At 44.3% G+C, this 16,306-nt stretch overlaps 1 protein-coding gene across 3 annotated transcripts in view; it reads left to right on the forward strand.

Annotated features, from left to right (window-relative positions):
- The first annotated feature begins 6,412 nt into the window (after window positions 1-6,412).
- Flrt2 (fibronectin leucine rich transmembrane protein 2) overlaps window positions 6,413-16,306 on the forward strand; it is a 105,599-nt gene continuing 95,705 nt past the window's right edge. Inside the window, exon 1 of one of the 3 annotated variants that reach the window (XM_052738705.1) lies at window positions 6,413-7,153. The gene's annotated coding sequence lies outside the window, so the exon portion shown is untranslated. Of the gene's footprint in view, window positions 7,154-9,771; window positions 10,525-16,306 lie in introns of those variants that run through there. The other 2 variants (XM_052738703.1, XM_052738704.1) reach the window with 2 other exon arrangements.

Raw genomic sequence — 16,306 nt, forward strand, 5'->3', positions numbered from 1 at the left:
CCCGTAGTGCAGTTGGAGAATGTACATCAAGTTTTTGCTAGCCTTTCTTTGGAACAGAGCAACTGTGGAACAAATGGCAGGTTTATGTAAGAGGAAATCTCCATGGTTTAATGTGCTTTTGTTTCCTGTCAGTGTGTACCTTCTGTTTTTGTTCACGCATAATCATCTTGTAACCTACACAGAAATGAAAAAAAAAATCAGGACTGGGAAAATGGATGTTCAACCAATTACTTATAGGCTGGCTTTCCAATCGGTCTAAAGGGCTTTTCATGGGACCAGAGACTTCAGTGGCTGGGGCTGCAATATGCAGAAGACTGGATATAAAATAATGCCACAGAGGCCCCTATAAAATCAGTACACTGTCAAGAGAACTTCATCATCACTTCAATGAGGCCTTCTCTCTAGAGAAACATCTTTCAAAGCAGTAAAGCACTTTGCACGTACTAAAATTGTTTTATTTCTATAATGAGCATATAATTATGTGTCTCTGGGTCTCTACTAGACTGAGAATTTGACAGGGTAGACACAAAATCTATTCATCAAAGGCCAGCTACATGTTGTAGGTTTTCTACAGATATTTGTGGGGTGTGCCCTACACTCTGTAGTGTGACATTGTCAAATCAGAATGGAATGTATCCCAGAGTGGCAGATGGCAGGACAGCAACCCCATTCACAAAATATTTTCATCAATGAGTAGTATTTTCTCCCCATGAAAGAGAAGAAAAGCAATCTATTCACTGTGTGCTAGCTATGTGTTTCCTTATAATAGTCCCTACTTCAGAAGAAAGGATATACTTCCATATGTGTCAAAGAAGGCTTATTTGTGAAATGATACCATCTTTTAGCATCTACCAGGGGAAGAGTGATGGACTGGGTCATATAGAAAAGAAATAAATAGCCGGGCGGTGGTGGCGCACGCCTTTAATCCCAGCACTCGGGAGGCAGAGCCAGGCGGATCTCTGTGAGTTCGAGGCCAGCCTGGGCTACCAAGTGAGTTCCAGGAAAGGCGCAAAGCTACACAGAGAAACCCTGTCTCGAAAAACAACAACAAAAAAAAAAAAAAAAAAAAAAAAAAAAAAAAAAAAAAAAAAAAAAAAAAAAAAGAAAAGAAATAAATAGAAAATAGAAAAGAAATAAATGCTAAAATAGAAAAGTGTAACCAGTACAATTCTTTGAGATGCCAAGATGCAGTTGAGAGACAGACATGTAGATACATTTCACTTTATAGAAGTCTAAAATGAGTCACACAGTGGTGGGAAAATATGAAAGGGAGGGAAGGAGAGTGGAGGGCATCATGACTATCATCTCTGCATAAAGTTAAAATTTTGAACAAAAGAGAAAAATGCAGGATATCCCCCAAAGCACTAACAATATCGAAGAAAGACTATTCTTGACACAGATTAGTTGAAAATTGCTTCAATGTGAGTAGACAAAGGAGAGATGGAACACTCTTCCAAATAAATACTGGAGGTGCTCATAGTATCAGAAGGTGTATGCACACTGCCAAGGGAGAGGAATTAATAGAGAGTCCTATCCAGTTATAATCCACATCAACCATAACAATGCCTATACTCGCAAGATACCCCAATGGTGCAATTGGACTAAAGATATGCTCAATAGTAAGGAATTAATGCCTGGTACTATAAACCTAGTTAACTGTCGATGCCTGGAGAGGTTGTAGACCAGAAAGGAGAACCTAAAACTACTATTTTTCTAAACTAATATACATCCTAACCCTATTATAAATATTTATCTTTAAACCTACAGATAAGTGTAGCTCTAACCCTTTATCAAAGATACTTATTTTGCAACAGATGAAGGCTATTATAAAGATCTACAACTTGTCAAAATGCAGAGAATAAGGTCTGTGGGTTGTCATTCCCAACTGGAACATTTGTAATGAAACCCCTACACAAAAGCTCAAAGACCAATATGGAAAAGAAGTCTGAAAAGTTGTAAGATCCAGAATTGCATGATGCCTGATGTTAGATAATACCCCCTAAGCATAACATGGGAAATGTAGCCATTATATCTCATACCATGGTTGCCTGAATAAGACCTGCATAATGACATTACCAGTTGACATGCCAGAATGGGCAACAGAAATTCTACATTGACCCACACCTAGAGGAAAAGCTCTGAATGTTTGCTCAGTGGCAGCTGAAAGAGGGAGACTCTCTTTCTCCATCTCAAGGACCAGGATCCTCACAGGATCTCCAATCCCACGTAGGTAATCCTGGACACATGGAGATACAATGAATGTTAAATGGTACTCTGTGTTTGTGTGTGTGTGTGTGTGTGTGTGTGTGTGTGTGTGTGTGTGTGTGTGTGTGTATCTCTGTCTCTGTCTCTGTCTCTGTCTCTCTCTGTGTAACAATAATGATTAATGAGACTACTGATTGAGGGGTGCATGAGGTTGGTTTGAGGGAAAGAGATGGATGGGAATGATGTACATATAGTACTCATGTATTTAGTCATCAAAAATAAAAACCTTAAGGTGTCAAAAAATTAAAAAAAAGTATCATAAGACTTTCGTAAGTTGTAGCAGGGTCCTTGCTGTTGTTCCCTTTGGGGGCAGAGGCCAAGTAGGTGCAGAGTCAAACCACACAGACTCTGGGAGAATGTGGAAACAACAAGCTCAGTTTATCCAGGAAGAGGCAAGCCTTATATACCCTCCACCCCACCGTGGGGGGAGGTCTGATGAATATGCATCAGCTGGTGTGACATGGCTGCCTCTCATTGGTCTAGGTCATCTCCAGGTCATGTTTCAGCTGTTGTTACTAAGACCATCAGACAGACCCAGGCTGACTCTCAGAAAGTATCTTTTTTACTTGTTTGGGCCTTCTGGCCCTCAAGCCCAGTTAGGGATGAGTCATCCCATGCTGTGGGATGTTCTGTATGTCAAATGTGTTGCTGATTAGTCAATAATTAAAACACTGATTGGCCATTGGCTAGGTAGGAAGTGTAGGCGGGACAAGGAGGAGAATAAAGCTGGGAAGTGGAAGGCTGAGTCAGAGAGACACTGCCAGCCACCACGATGAGAAACAGCATGTGAAGATGCCGGTAAGCCACGAGCCATGTGGCAAGGTATAGATTTATAAAAATGGATTAATTTAAGCTGAAAGAACAGTTAGCAAGAAGCCTGCCATGGCCATACAGTTTGAAACCAATACGAGTCTCTGGGTTTACTTGGTCGGGTCTGACGGCTGTGGGACTGGCAGGTGAGAGAGATTTGCCCTGACTGTGGGCCAGGCAGGAAAACTCTAGCTACAATCCCACATTAAGTATCTCATAAGCAGTCTTCTTTGTGAGAAACCCTACATGAATTTATATTTCAGGTTCTTACTTGTCATGCTGGACACTTATTTGCTGTTTTGGCTATCTTAAATTTGTTAGGGAGGGCTGAATTTAGCAATTTATTTCCTATGAAGAGAGTACCAAAAATAAAGAGAACTTCGTGGCAGAAAAATTAGTAAAGAATATTAGAGTTTTGATGTAATAAGTGATACCACATGAGATTGGTTAATGATTATTCACAAGACCCACACTGAAAGTCAAAGCATGAAAAATATTAGAAAACCCAAACTGAGAAATTCCACAAAATCTCTAATCCTCACTTTTCAAAACTCTCAGGATCAGGGGGTGGGAAGGGGGCTCCTTGGTTATGTACTTCTCATGCAATCATAGGAACAAGAGTTTGCATTCTAATGTCCTATGTTACAAGCCAGGAGCAAGTGTTCTTGTATCCTAGTGCTGGGGAGGAAGAGAGGAGTATCCCCAGGACTTACAGGCTAGTCAGTCTAGCCAAGTTGGTGAGTGGTAAGTTCTACTGAGAAAGACTGTCTTGAAAAAAAAAATAAGATAGAGAGTGATTGAGGAAGAAAGCAAAGTAGATCTTTTGGACACACACACACACACACACACACACACACACACACACACACACACATATCCTCAGGATCATAAAAATAGGAGAAACTGATAAACTGTCAGAGTGCAAGGACTGAAGGCATCCTTAAGGGATCCTGAGACAGGAAAAAGCTGTAAAGGGAAAGTGATGAAATGTGAACTTAGTTTATTGCAGTGTAGGCATGATGGTTTCTCAGTTTTGATAAACATTCAAAGTCAAGATGAGAATATTAATAGATGCTGCCTCAAATAAGACTGAAGGAATTTGCCTATGCTGTGATGCTAGGACTATGTGATGTAAGGTAACCCCATTAACAATAATAAGCCAATACATGTCTAATGCAGCTTGCCTATGCTGATTCCCTGGTGGTGCAGGAATATTGCATATCCATTTTCTAAATCAAGTAACACTGGCTCAGTGCAGACTTAAACTTAAACATTGAAATTTTCAGCACTTGGGGTGTAAACTGTGGTCGGTGATCCAGGTATTGTGTTATTTTAACTGTTACCTAGTCTTAGAAAGAGAAACCAGTATCCATTTCTCTCTCTCTCTCTCTCTCTCTCTCTCTCTCTCTCTCTCTCTCTCTCTCTCTCTCTCTCTCTCCCCTCCCTCCCCCTCCCCTTCTCTTTGTGTGTGCTCCCACAACCATGCTATCTATTAATAGAGAATAATTTGAGATATTAGAAGGGAGGTAAATAATTTGAGATGGCAATCAAATTTTAGTTGCAATAAAAAGTCCATTAAGGACTGAAGCCTTAAAGATTACTAGTGAGCTAGCTTTCTGTTTCTTTTCATTTCTCTTCTTCCCATATTAGACTACCACTACCATTCCGATTTATTAGTGATTGTTTCTCAATACAAGTAAAATGGCGTGGCTATCACAGGCTGTGAATTTCTAATACTTAGGAGCCCTTGGACCACATCCATTTCTTTTGCTCGGTCCGGTCTCACCTTTATGCATTTCTAAAGTTGACTCTTAAGTCATGTGGATAAGAAACTTATTACATTGCTTCTCTTCATACATTTGTTGTGGTATTTTCTTTCCTTATGTTTTTTTTTTTAAATCATAATCACAGCTGCATCAGTAGCTTTTTAAAAAGCAGAGCATGCTCATTGCACTGTTTCATTATAATTTAGGATCACCAATGCTTGAAAATAAAATTCTGCATACTACTAACCATTCCCTCTTCCTTTTTTTCAGTTCGTCTCTTCCCAACAGCATGAATCTGAAAGTAAAGCCTGTTTGGGCTTCCATCTTGCCCAGTTAACCAAAAGATGTTCTTAAGAGTGAAGTCAATAAACCATCCTCTCAGAAGAAGGATACAAGGGAAGAGAGGTTCTGGGGGCACATTTGCACACTTAGAAAGGAGAATGGATATTTAAAAGCAGGTGGAAGCGCATTTGTCCTAAAGTGTGTTCTTCTTTGCAGATTCAAGAGCCCAAGGAGCTATCCCTATGCTCTACTGCCACCTTGGCAAATCAGAAGGATTTACAACGGAATTCTTCATGCTGAGGTCTGGAAGCAGCTCGCAGCTTCTCGGGGCTGCAGAGCTCAGATAGGCGTTTGGAATGGCTGCTATTCACATTGGCTTGGCTACTTTGCACGCGGAGGGTGGGGGTGGGGGCATCTATTTCGCGGAAAAGCACGCTTTGCTTTCCCCTTTGAAACAATCCGGCTTCAGCAAGGTCTGCCTGTAACTCTCAGAGCTTTCTTACAGCTTCCTGCTTCTTTAGCGCAGAATAGAGCCTGAAAAAGCGATTCTGCCCTTACGCAGATCTGGGTTTACGCTCAGATCAGTCTTGGCTCATTTGAGGATGAAGGCTACAGTAGAGGCGCCTGAGAACGATTTTCTCAGGACTAAGTTTCTTTTCAGGGTCAGCGAGATGGTTCTCTGCTCGTTCAGTTAACTTCCTGGAAGTTCTGAACGCCTAGGCAAAGCTGTTTACTAAACCCAAGCAGGAGTTTATTATTTGATTAACCTGTTCCAAGGGAGCCTAGGAAACACTGTTGGTCAAATCGCCCTTAAAACTGACCTGCTGTTTCAAGTCCCTGCTTTTTATTTCCCTTTTCTTCCCTTTTTTATGTTTTGCAATTTTATTCTTGCTTCACCCACCACCCACCCCAGCCTTTCCCTTTCTGCAGGTTTCCCCAACCACATATTAATTCCCCTTTTTTTTTTTTTTTTCTTCTACACTGGGTCTTCAGGTGCCTCAATCTTCCTCACTTGAGTGATGTCATTTAGTTTACACTGGCCTCGGATGGATAGGTGGGAGGCAGCTGTCCTTGTGGTTTCATTTAAATTTGCCAGGAGTGGGTGGGTACCCTCCTTCATTCCTCTCGCGCGGCACTCGGAATTCTGTTAAGAGTTAGAACTAGATCAGAGATTTCCAAGTCTTCAAAGCGCAGCTGGGAAAGGAAATGATACCAGGGGCGGGGGGGGGGGGGCGGTGAGGGGGACACAGAAGTAAAGGAATAAAAAACCAACTTTTCTGGCAACTTCAATAAATCCGGTAACTGGAGGTAAAAAATAGATTGTGAGGGCTGGGTCTGGTCCGGATGAAACGCTAGGCTCCTTCCCAATTCCCGAGTCTGGCTTGGGAAAGCGCGCCACTGGCGTCTTGCCACGCGAGTGCCCCTGGACAGCCACACGCCCACTGGAACTGCACGTGAACAAAGCTTTTGCCGGGAGAGCCGCGGCCTGCGGTTTCTCAGCGCAATCTAGCTTCCATCCAGAGTGTAGGGTGAACACAGGGTTAAGCTAGTTCCCTTCTGGGTAGGAGGGAAAGGAGGGGGAGGGGGAACGAAGCGTTCTGTCTTGCCGGGTACCTTGCAGTTAGTTGTACATTGGAAAGCGGTCGCCATCACTTGTGAGTTTGGCGTCATCCATTGTCACCACCGAGGAATGTGCGCTGGGAGATAACACCAAGTGCAGGGCCTCTCAGACACGCAGAGCTCTTCTCGGCTTCCAGGTGCGCTCGGTTTCTGGTCCTCCGTCCCGAGAGTTTCCAGAAGCTGGAGGAAGCACCTCAGAACCGGTCACGGCGCCCACTGAGCCTCAGGACCAGGGTGGCAGTTCTCAACGATGGGCAGGAGGGACCTCGGCGGCGACCCCTAAAGCAATACCATGCCCGGGGAGTCCCTCTGCTGCCATGCCAGCTTCTTCCCTTTCCACCTCCCCGACCCAGTCGGATTCGGATGAGCTAAGGAGAGAAGGCCACCAGGTAAAGGGATTGCAATGCCAGGTGAAGTTTCTAGTGACTGCCTTAGCTTTCCTTACGTGGGCACCACGTTATTTGGGAAGATTTATTATTATTATTATTTGAACAAATGGTGGGTGGTCACCGGGTGGGTGTTCTAGGTATTGTCTCTTTTTATTCCCAAAGAAAATAGGTTTTCTTTTTCTCTCTACCCCTACTTGGAGGACTTTTATACTCTCAAGTCGAATTCACATTCTCTAGGGAGTTTTGTGACTGAGTTGTGGGGATAAAAAACGCTCCTTTGCTGCCTGCCAGAAACATCGATCCTAAACGGAGTTTTCTGAATCCCCCATGCTTTTAGAACTCCAGCCTCTCATTTCCCCTAGAATGAATCTCTTAAGTACGGTAAGTAGCAAACTCCCCTACCCATCTGTGTTGAATGGCAGAAGTAATATTATTATCAAGCGTCTGTATTTGAAACCTCTACCCGCCCTGTGCCCCAAATCCGGGTTCAATTAGTCACTAAAACTGAGGATGCTAGCTCGTTTTCTTTCCAATCGAGTGCGGTTTTTCAAAACCAGGGACCCTTCCTGCTCTGCTCCTGCACCGGGAACTGGTAGTTTTAGGGCTGGTGTAATTGCGCTTTCCTGACTCACCGGCGGGGGATAGAGAAGTCCTCCAGAGCTCCCAAAGCTGAACTAGGATCACTTTCCCTGCGCAGCATGCCTGGGACGTGGAGATGGGTCCTTCTACGCCCCCAGGAGCTGAATGCAAGGCCAAGCAGATGCCCAGAGTAGTAAGGAGAAGGACCTATCCAGCTGCTCTCGGGTCCCTTCCAGGCTAGGAACCTCCTGGAAAGGTTCCTCTGCTAAGCTGACCAGTCCAGGGCTCTTCCAGGAGCTTTCAGCGCGGGCGCGAATCACTTCTGTTTTGTGATTCCCCTCCACGATCAAGGGTCTGAGCTAGCTAAAGTCTCTGCACTGATCAGGGAAAGGAAGATTTAGGAAAGAGCCTGTCTGTCTAGGGAGGACTGGTCCCACACTTGCTGTTTAGATAAATCATTTTGCCTGCCAGGGGCCTCAGGAAGGGACAGTGGCTGCTGAAGGCTACCGCCATCGCTGCTGTCATCTTGGCGCTTCTCTTCATAAGCTCCCAAGATGACTCTCACTGTCTGTTTTCCTCAGATTAGAGGCTCCATTCACGCCCCATTCTCTCCTGGATATTTGTCAGTTAACACTCCAAGTTTGGAGAAAAAGACAGGCTACGCATACGTGTTTTCTAGTCGCCTTTGCATATATAAAGGACGGGGAAGAGTGGCAAGCTCTCTTGAACCCCCGTGGTGTGTGCCAACGTGTGTGAATGTGTGTGTCGCGGCGCGTTTGGGTGTATCCTTGTGTGGCTTGGGAGACAAATCGGGCGTTTTTCCAAGTCCTCTTACCAGGATTTAAGCGCTCAAATCCATGAAGGTAGCAGACACAACAGCGATGCAAGGAAATAAAAACAATTGGGGAGGTGGTGCCAAGTGACTCAGACTTTGAACCGAGGACAAGGAGTGCGGTCGCGCCTGGGGTTCGTCCGGAAATCATCTCCAGCGGGTTACAGGCAACGCCCTTGCCAAAGTCGTCAGTCCAGAAGGCTGAGAAGATCCCTAGGGAGTTGGTTCAGGGCGAGCTTTCAACTTGCAAATTGCTTTTCCCGGGGCTCTACCCACAGTGCGCCTCATTGCAGCCCAATGCTCGGTGCGGGCTTGTTCTCCCTCTTCTGTTAGTATGCCGACGGTCTCCAGACTAGTTAAAACACATCGCAACTTGCTGGAGACTTATGGGCAGCAATGAATGGAGGCACAAACCAGGCAGGTCACCATCCCCTTGCCAAAAAGAGAGGAAAAAAAAAATGAAAGAGACATGTCTCAGATTTCTTAGATTACTCTTTAACCTTTGCAAAGAGAATCCCAAGTGGGAAAGGTGTGCCGATTGGACGTTTTAACTATGCAGCCTGTTTCCATAGTCTTTGCTGCGGACCTTGTCGGTTTTCCATTATAATTTCTAGAGACAACTCATCTACTGAACATCACTCTTTCCAGGAGCAGCCAGGGTGACAGGGGAAAGCGGATGTGTTTAAATACGATGCCAAACTCTAATTCCTCCAATTAAAGTTTATGGAAGAAAGCTTGATGAGCAGACCTTTGATGCGCTGGAGGTGCCGCACATCCCCAATGTTGCCTCAGAGTAAAATAACGCCATTTTGGTTGAGAGACTTGCTAAATTTTTACCCTCTAATGTTACGTTTCGATCATTTCTAAGTAATAGCTCCTCTGGCGTGGATGTACATCAGGCGAACTACAGGGAAAGGGTCCTTCACCGTTCAGAGAAGCTGAGGGTAGGGAGGACGCCTGAGGCTTACAGAGAGAGAGAGGCATGGTTCTGGGTCAAGTTGGCATTCCTGGGTTAGCCGGGAGCACGTAACTCTCTCCAGGGAGGACAGGGTTAAAAGCCCCATCTGACTTTGCCTCTTGGAAAGCTTAGGGTTGCTGCGGCTCCTCCCAAGCATTCTTTAAACCAGAGAAGTGGGAGGGACTCGGCTTGGGAGGGAGGAGAAGAGGGAGGCCAAGAAAGAGGGCTCGAAGAGGGGAGCGCGCCAGAGCTCCAGGGGCCGAGGGAGAGGAGGGGCGCGCGAGCTGCAAAGCCGATCCCGCGAATTCATTACAGTAAACATCTCCCGGGGGTGTCAGGAGGGGTGGGGGTGGGGACCTCGGAGTCTACATTAGCAGACCGGGTCCGATCAAGGCAGCAGTGTGGCTGGAGCTGCCTCCAGACCCGCGCCCCGCAGACGCTGCACTTGGAGTGAGCCCCGCGCCCGCCCCCGCGCAGCCCGAGCTGCACGCCCTGCTGCGCGTGGTCCGCACATTCGCTGCGACTGAGCGCCCGCCCAGTTCTCCCGCCGACTCGCGCGGTCCTCGGGCTCCCAGCAGTCCCGGACCCGGCCGGGACGCGCTCCACCGCCCTCCTAGATCGCCCTACTTTTTTCGGGGTTCGAGGCGGAGAGGGGGAGACGGGAAGAGGAGAGGAGACCAGAGCTGTGGCGGCCGGAGCCTAGATAAAGTGGCATGCCCGACCCCTGGAGGCGGAGGTGGCAGAGGACCGGGGAAGACGATGCCGCGGCTCCGTAGGGGACGTAGGCGACAGCGAGCAAGGCGAGCGGGGCGCTCGGGCGCCGGCAAGCTGCCGGGAGGCGCTCACCACTCTGAAGCTCTGGCCTCAGCTTCCTGGAGCTCCGACGCAGCCAGAGACAGAGCTGGGTTGCAGCAGCCGCCGCCGCCACCTGGAGGACCCAGCAAAAGTTTGGATCTGGGGGAGGGCGCTGCGCTGAGCGGGATTACCAGCAGGGCTGAAGGGAGACCTGGAAAACCTTAGCAGGTAAATGCGCACCCTTAACCGTGCCTCCCTCTCTGGGCTTCGGATCCTTTGAAAGCCTTTAGCCGGGTTACCTAGGTTTGACTCAAAGTAAGACCGGGGCCAAGTTCAAGGTCCCAGGGATGGGTATACCAGCACTGGCAGTTCAATAGTCATGTTAGCTGGGGGTGGGAATGGAAGTGTGTGGCGGCGGGGGTGGGAGGTGTCTTGGTGTTTCTTCGTGCCAGATAGGCAATGATGTGAGTCGATCCCCCCACCCGAGTGGAGGAAAACCCTGGGCTCCTGCTGGTGTCTGATTCTGTAATGTTTGGAAATTTAGAATGTGTATCCAAGGACTTTTAAGTGTGCCCGAATCCAGAGAAATGATAGATGGATTTCATTCATCCCCCTCATTCTCTCATCCTCTCACCCTATTTCATATAAAAAGAAAGGAAGCTTACTTTTGCTCACCTGCTTCTCGTAGCTTTCTCTGAATCTTAGATTAGGAGAGGGGTATGAATATTGAAAGCAGAGAGAGAGATATCTCCCCCCCCCCCCGACATCCTCAGAGTCTTCCCTAATTTCGTTCACCTTCTGGTGTCATAAAATACGAACTATAAAAGTCACATTTTCATTGAAGGGCAATATGAAACGTTACCCATTGGTGGTATAAATTTGCTCTCTCTGTCTCTCTCTGTCTCTGCGCGTGTGCGTGTGCGTGTGCGTGTGTGTGTGTGTGTGTGTGTGTGTGTGTGTGTGTGTGTGTGTAGTAGGGAAAAAAAGAGAGGTATGGATATGGATGTGCATGTATGTTCCACTGCCTGGGGTTAGTGATGTTACACAGAGCCCCCACCCCCACCCTTTCTTTAGCCTGATGCTCAGTGATGTGGGGGAACTGGGAATGGCCTCATGTGTGTAAGGAAGCTAGAGTACCAGAGGGAAGACACAATTGCTGTTCACAATTCTGAACACCAGTTCCATGCACTTCAGCTAATAAAATAGCTGCTGCTCACTCCCAGGGTGGAAAATATTCAGCAGCACCACCCCTTAAGGCACTACAGAGTTTTGAAGCAGCTCTTGAGGCCCTGGTATCGTCTTTATTATGATGATCACTATTAATTCTTCTGGAAACTCCTAGTACATTCTCTGAATGAAAATCATCTCTGGGAGAGTTTGTGATTAGTTCTAATAGAGGGGATCTCCCGTTAAGCTAACAGTAAACTAATCAAGTAAGTGCAAGGCGAAAATCCCTGCAAATGCTCCTCCAGGAGCTCAAGGTGCCTATCAGATTTCTTTACATGCTGTGTCTGCTGTTCACAGCCTCTTCTAAATGGGAGCCATTGCTCCCCATTCAGCTGGGAGGCTACCTAAATCACACAGGGTTCTAGTGAGCTTCAGAGCATGTCCAGTCGCTTACAGGATTATTGCTAAATTTATGATGTCTAACTTCCCCCAGCCCAAAACTAATATGAAGGATGGCTTCCGTATCAGAGCGGGATCCTCTCTAGTCCTACCTGGTATGACCTTATTAAATCAGCGAAGAAGTATCTCCCCACAATTCCGAGGTAAATAGAATGCCAGGTTGGCATTTGTCCAGTGCTGTATTTGATTGTTGCCGTATGGATATAAAATTTTAGGTCAGGATCTGAAATGTTAGAACTGGATTATGTCTTCTAAATCACCAAGGATATTTACCAGATACATGTGGCTTGGCTGGCCACCATATTAGAGGAGAATCAATCTTTAGGGAATATGCACACCAAGAAAAGTTGCGCGTTTTATTACCCCTGAGTGTGTACAACTTTTCTCCCTTCATCTGTTTTTTTTAGAGAAGCCTGAGAAGAAATCAAAATAGGCCAGGGTAAAAGCCTTTAAGGGTCTTTACTAATGACTGTTGACAGTATAGAACCACACTGTCAAGTCAAGATGCAAGTATCTGTGACTGGAGCAAGTTGGAAGATGTAATTTCAAACATTATTCCTTTCTTTTCTTTTCTTCTTCTTTTTTTTTTGGATGCCTATATCTTCACACTTACATGCTTTCACTACTGTTTTACAAATTCTAGGGGATGCTTTAAAGGAATAAATTATGCCAATGCTGGCCTACTCTGGGGTCCCTTGTGCAGTCATTTTTTTTTTCCCCTGTATGAAAGGTTTGAGATGAGGTGATCATCAGAGTTTGAACGGCTGGATCTCATTTGAACCTCCTCTGATTCCCTTTACATTTATTCTGGCATGCTGGATAGATGGACTTAGGATTTACACCAACCTTCCTAAAGCAGCGATTAAGTTTCCCTGTTTGAAGCTGTGGTTTCAAGTATGTCCACCACCAGAAGTCTTATTCTGTAGAGGCTCAGCTGCAGCATCTGATCTAGTTTGACTCTTCAGCTCTCTCTACTTTCACAAGGAAGAATGGTTGCTCCTGTGATCAGCAGTGCCTTAGGTCCAAAATAAATAAATAAAAGGAACCAGCGAGGAGGAGACTTTGCTGTCTGCTTAGAACATTTCAATAAGGGGAAGGTGATGAGCCTTGTTTCTGTTTGGTTCATGCTTTCCTGGAGGATCATTTTTTGGTACATTTAATTTTAATTCAAATTCTCCCCCCCCCTCACCACACACACACACACACACACACACACACACACACACACACACACAGAGGATTGCTTTAATAACTTGGTGGTTTCTGCCACACTGATTCAAATTCAGTCCATTAGTGACCTCTATCTGTGAGAAGTGAATACTCATTGTTTTTCTTTCTTCTCATCAGATTCCGCAGACGGATGATGTGTGTCTGGGGATCTACTAGCTCCATAGATCTTTCTGAATATTTCATATTTTATTTTTTTTCTGATTTGATTTTTCAAATACAGAGTTCAACACAGATAATGATATTTAATAACAGTAATAAATGTTATCAGGGAACAGAGTCCTACTAAATGGTTATTCCATAAAGCATTGACAGCATGATCAACATGAATTAAATCTCAGCATTGCACACTGCCTGAAAGAAATGCACACTCAAGGCGACTGTTGTGTTGAGACTCACAGCGCTGTTGAATGTCTGTGAAATTTTATTGCCCCTAAGTGCTTACATAACAAGGGAAACTCGAGAGGAGCCCAGAACACATATGTGGTAACTGTACTTCTTAGGAGCAGTGTGCATGGGTCTTTAAATTCATCTTGGCTTCTGCTGTGAACTTAGGTGCCGATGAGGGACGAGGTGGAGTATGAGAAGGACATTTACAAACAGATGGTCCTTTTAAAGAGACTCTGAAAACCTGACCCCTAGTCCAGCTTTATCTTCTGGGGCTTTTCAAGTAGAAATCTGAATTTTAGTTGATTATTTGAAATGTTAATTGAAGCCAAAGTTTCCTGTATTTCTTAACTTGGGTGGATATCATTATCTGACATTTTCCACATGTTTTTGATGTAGTGTTATTTGGGATGTGGAGTTTTAAGGAGTTTTTTTTTCTTTCTTTTCCCTTGGGCAGATTTTAAAAAGACATTTTTAAAGACCAATTATTGTTATTATTGAAGTTAAACAACTATCGTAGTATCCCCGTGGGCTTTCTTTCTTATTGTTCCTGTCCCCATCTATTTGCTTTGGAGAAATCATGTTTTTCCTCTACAACTCCATGTTGAGGTTAGGAGTAGTACTGTAGTATGTGTGACTCTCTCTAATAAAAAGCAACCTCCAGTTTATAATAAAGTGTACACATATATACACCTCAATGGCTATTTTCAGACAGATTCTTTTTCAAGGGTCTAAGTATGTTTCTTTTTAAGGGCTATGACACAAATATTGTTATAAAAATATCCTGTGTTCTGATGAATACAGAGGCTTATTTCAGTCACAAGAAACAGTAAAACACTGTATTAGCAAAATAATCAGTGGTATTTTGAGTACATGGTCAAAATCTGTTAGAACCTTTTCCCCCTTTTTTTTCTCTACTCTTTGGTGAATTTCACATCTACTGGTCTTTTTGGTTTTCTTTGATTCTTTCTACTGTGGCTCTTTGAAGTGCTTCAAAATTAAACAGTAGCTACTTTTTAGGGAAATTCATCATGTTACGTTCAGGATTCCAGGAGAGTTAATGACGCAGAAAAAGTCCTGTAAAACATCTTTCTAAAAGAAGTCCTTCTCTTGAAGGCTTCCTACTTACTGGCCTCCTGTACCATTTGCAGTGAATTGGAACTCCGTTATTTATTTTTCAAATACCACCTCTAACTTAATTTAATGTGGGATGTGTTTCTGCAGAAGTGTGCAATGCCTTGTGTGTCCTGGATCCCCTGAACAAAGCAGTATCGTTGTTACCAAACTGCAGTAAGGGAAGGTCACAGCAAATCCTCGGGTATAATTGAGAAAGTCAGAGGCCTCATTCACCTCATTCTCAAACACTGGTCAGTTACTGCGATGATATTTAATAAGGACATACACCTCCCCCCCCCCCCCCCCCCCCCCCCCCCCCCCCCGGCAGGCAGCTTAGTGGTTAAAGACTTCAGCCATTTTTGGAAGCATTCACAAAGTAAGTCTTTGGAGCTGCAAACCATTACCTTTCCTTGACGCTTCTCATTTTCATTTTCTTCTCATGGTGATTTTAGAGGAATGTGCAAGAAACTTGGAAGAAGCCTTCTGTTGACCTAAGTTTATAGGTCCAATGGTTCATTTCAGTTATATTGTTACATAGTTCAGTTCTTTCTATCCAAGCTTTCATATAGATAAAAGAATCCCCCAGACGAACTTTTTAAGAACCTGAATGGTTTTGGAGTTAAACCTACTGAAAAAATAGCAGGTCCTAAAGTTCATAAATGCCAGTGATCACTGGGAGCCCCTTTTTGGGGAGTGAAAGAGCAGTTTTTCCTACTGGAGTTCATGAATACACTGCTCGCCAGAGTCCACATGGGTCACACGGCCACGTGGGCAGCATTAGATACGTATTAGTCCTGAAATAGGTTCACATGTTGGTGTCACTCTTAGCCACAGCTGGTTGTGGGCGTCACTTTCATGAGAATCTAATGTCAAGACAAACTTTGTGATAGTTTTCTATCCTATTTTGCTCCCAAACTTGGACACAGATGCTTGGAAAAAAAGGAATCATGAAGGGTTTCTAGTACTTAACTACATGTAGGACAAAGGGGAGCTAAGGAAAATAGTTTGGATAAACATTGCCCTTAAAGACTCTACTATAAATTTCACTTTTTTTCTTCTTCCCTTATAGTCCAGCTTCTGTTTAAGTGATGTCTTGAAGCTAAGGGATATCTAGCTCTGCCCAGTTAATAATGAACATTCATTTTTAATCTTAATTAAGTAGATGCAGAAATCTCCAAATAGAGGTCAAGATTTTCATTCTTTGTAGATGCACCAAAAATGTTCAGAGTTGGGTATTTTTGTTTTAAATTGTAAAAACTTCATGGCAACCTTTGACATATTTACAGTTTAAATAATAGCATTTAAATAAATAGTATCTCCTTTCCACTATTGTACAAGATTATGAGGTTTTCTCTGCTGATCAGTTTTGTGGTGTTAGGCATTTGGCTCCTCAACTATGATAGAGCATGAGAAATGACTCTTTTTTTGAGGAAAGAAAAAAACATAATGTGCATTTTTGTCACTGTACTCCTTCCTATAGTTGACCTTGTAAGAATTACTTAATCTCCTGGAGACTTAATTTCCTCTTTGCAGAGTTCAGCAGAGTTGTTGAGAGGTCAAATAAGATTTATGTGTGTGGAATGCCTTGATAACAATACAGTGTTATATTCTCATAAAGAGGCATTATTTAAGTTGATAACATTTACCATTGCAT

Source organism: Peromyscus californicus, unplaced genomic scaffold, assembly GCF_007827085.1.
Source record: "Peromyscus californicus insignis strain IS unplaced genomic scaffold, ASM782708v3 Scaffold_15__1_contigs__length_86483966, whole genome shotgun sequence".
NCBI lineage: Eukaryota > Metazoa > Chordata > Mammalia > Rodentia > Cricetidae > Peromyscus > Peromyscus californicus.